Source organism: Triticum aestivum, chromosome 2A (assembly GCF_018294505.1).
Source record: "Triticum aestivum cultivar Chinese Spring chromosome 2A, IWGSC CS RefSeq v2.1, whole genome shotgun sequence".
NCBI classification, from domain to species: Eukaryota; Viridiplantae; Streptophyta; class Magnoliopsida; order Poales; family Poaceae; genus Triticum; species Triticum aestivum.
Window position 1 is genome coordinate 579,050,978 of NC_057797.1, and position 3,462 is coordinate 579,054,439.

The window sequence follows — 3,462 nt, forward strand, 5'->3', positions numbered from 1 at the left end:
GCATCTGGTGCGGCGGCCAAGAGGGGGGGAGGAGTCCATCCTCCCCAAGGCACCTCGGAGGTGCCTTCCCCCTTGAGGACTCTTCCCTCTAGGGTTCCCTAGGCGCATGGGCCTCTTGGGGCTGGTGCCCTTGGCCCATGTAGGCCAAGGCGCACCCCCTACAGCCCATGTGGCCCCCGGGGCAGGTGGCCCCACCCGGTGGGCCCCCGGGACCCTTCCGGTGGTCCCGGTACAATACCGATGACCCCGAAACTTGTCCCGATGGCCGAAACAGGACTTCCTATATATAAATCTTTACCTCCGGACCATTCCGGAACTCCTCGTGACGTCCGGGATCTCATCCGGGACTCCGAACAACATTCGGTAACCACATACAAGCTTCCTTTATAACCCTAGCGTCATCGAACCTTAAGTGTGTAGACCCTACGGGTTCGGGAGACATGTACACATGACCGAGACGTTCTCCGGTCAATAACCAACAGCGGGATCTGGATACCCATGTTGGCTCCCACATGTTCCACGATGATCTCATCGGATGAACCACGATGTCAAGGACTTAATCAATCCCGTATTCAATTCCCTTTGTCTATCGGTATGTCACTTGCCCGAGATTCGATCGTCGGTATCCAATACCTTGTTCAATCTCGTTACCGGCAAGTCTCTTTACTCGTTCCGTAACACATCATCCCGTGATCAACTCCTTGGTCACATTGTGCATACGATGATGTCCTACCGAGTGGGCCCAGAGATACCTCTCCGTTTACACGGAGTGACAAATCCCAGTCTCGATCCGTATAAAACAATAGATACTTTCGGAGATACCTGTAGTGCACCTTTATAGTCACCCAATTACGTTGTGACGTTTGATACACCCAAAGCACTCCTACGGTATCCAGGAGTTACACGATCTCATGGTCAAAGGAAGAGATACTTGACATTGGCAAAGCTCTAGCAAACGAACTACACGATCTTTTGTGCTAGTCTTAGGATTGGGTCTTGTCCATCACATCATTCTCCTAATGATGTGATCCCGTTATCAACGACATCCAATGTCCATAGCCAGGAAACCATGACTATCTGTTGATCACAACGAGCTAGTCAACTAGAGGCTCACTAGGGACATATTGTGGTCTATGTATTCACACGTGTATTACGATTTCCAGATAATACAGTTATAGCATGAATAAAAGACAATTATCATGAACAAGGAAATATAATAATAATACTTTTATTATTGCCTCTAGGGCATATTTCCAACAACCTCAGCTACGATCTTGTGCCCTCGGCAGGATCTGGTAGATAGTGAGGCTTCTCAGCCTTTCTCATTTGTAGATGTCTGTACTCAGACATGTTAAGCTTCCGCATGTTGGGTCATGAGACCCATGTTTGTTTTATCTGGCTCTTCGAAGCCTAATGAATAAATACTTGAGTCGTAGAGTTATGTTGTGATGCCATGTTGTATTTACACATATCGAGCATATTGTGTGTATGATTGAAATGCTTGGTATGTGTGGGATCCGACAATCTAGTTGTTTACCCTTGGCAGCCTCTCCTATGGGGAAATGTAGTCTAGTGCTTCCATGAGCCATAGTAGTCCGCTACAGCCCGGTTCACCGGAGTCCTACTAGCCCAGCACTACTACTCAGGACACTTGACTGGCCGGCATGTGTTTCACTTTGTTCCTGTGTCTGTCCCTTCGGGGAAATGTCACGCGGTGACATCCGGAGTCCTGCCTAGCCTGCTACAGCCCGGGTTCCCGCAGTCCTGTTAGCCCAGTGCTACAGCCCGGATTCACACGCTGCTGACCGACATGCTCGATGTGATTCATGTATGCATGTCCCCATAGGTTGGTGCCGCTTTGGGTTCACGACTAGCCATGTCGGCCCGGGTTCTCTGTCATATAGATGCTAGCGACACTATCATATACGTGAGCCAAAAGGCGCAAACAGTCCCGGGCCATGGTAAGGTGACACCCGTGGGAATACCGTGCGTGAGGCCGCAAAGTGATATGAGGTGTTACCGGCTAGACCGATGTGACTTGGAATCGTGGTCCTGACAGTTTTGGTATTAGAGCCTGACTGCCTGTAGGATTACCAAGCCAAATTGGTCGGAGTTGTGTCTAGAAATGCTTTAGTTTTGTAAGGGAATTGATTGTGGAATGGAACGTATGGCTCTTTTTATCCTTATACCTTATGCCTTCTGATCTGAGTCACCCTCTTCTCTTCTACGGGGATTAAGAACTAGGCTTGTCATCTTTCTATCAGGATCACGTGTTACTAATTCATAGATTCGTAGGATTGTTGGTCTCAAGCCTCAGTTCAGTTTCTACTACTCCAATGTGTTGTTAAATGGCCTCAGAACCCTGATATGATGTTGTTGAGTGGTTATGCCACCATTTTGCAGGATGTCTCAAATATTTTTGAGCATTTACAGCCGTTATGCTGTCCGAGTCATCCCAGGTCTCTACATAGTCTGATGCATTTGCAAATCCTTTCTTTCCATTCCCGATGTCCTTTTGGTCAGAATAAGCACACTAACCGGTGCGTTGAGGTACTCTATTGCCTCGGTATATATGTTGGGGCTATTATTATGACCCTAGGTGTTTTAGGGAGTCACCTAGTAATCTAGCCATGTTTTGTGTTCCGATGTGATGATTCTGGCCATCATTCTCGAAAGCATCCCATGATGCCACTTAGTTAGTAGGAATTCTATTCCTGGGTTTTTGAACCCGAGATTCACACTACTTACCTCGTGTTGAAAGTGTTTGCTAGTTCCTTTAGGATATTAGTAACCTTGCGATAGTCCTCGAGGTCCGTGGTACATCATTCTTCCAATACCATGAACCAATATGGCAAGAGTTCTCTTGAACCAAAAGATCACAACAAGAGTGCTCTTGAGGAGTTCTCCATTCTGCATTGTGAATCTGCGAGTCCTACCTTTCTGCATGGATTATCTGGAAGAAATGTGTTGAGCTTTGTTCAACATACTAATCTATGCATCCACAACTCAGGAAGTGCTATGTTCCTTTGAATTGTCCCTCTTCGGTTGGATTCCGACCCTCGTGTATCAGTTGATAGTCAAGAGTATGCCGTGCATTTGTGCTCATCGATGCCTATTATTCTTGTGGTCCGTCAAGTCATTCTATTCCGGAATGGCTAGGAGAAACAAACTCCAGTACCTCACCATATCTAGGAATGGGTCAAAGTAGTTGTATCCCGCAGATCAAAATGCCAATCCATCTTTTGTTCTATTCTACCTTGGAGTGTTGCCCTCTTTATGTCAAGAATATCATAGGAATTGTACCATCTCTTATGAATTCTTTATGCAGTGATACTTCTCACCATCATCATTCATTCCTCGGTCATCGTGTTGTCGTAACCGGAATGCCGACAAGTGAATCGTGATGTGTGAAATCAATACTCCGAGCAACTCGTTGCTTGGTAGTAAATGGACAATATTCTC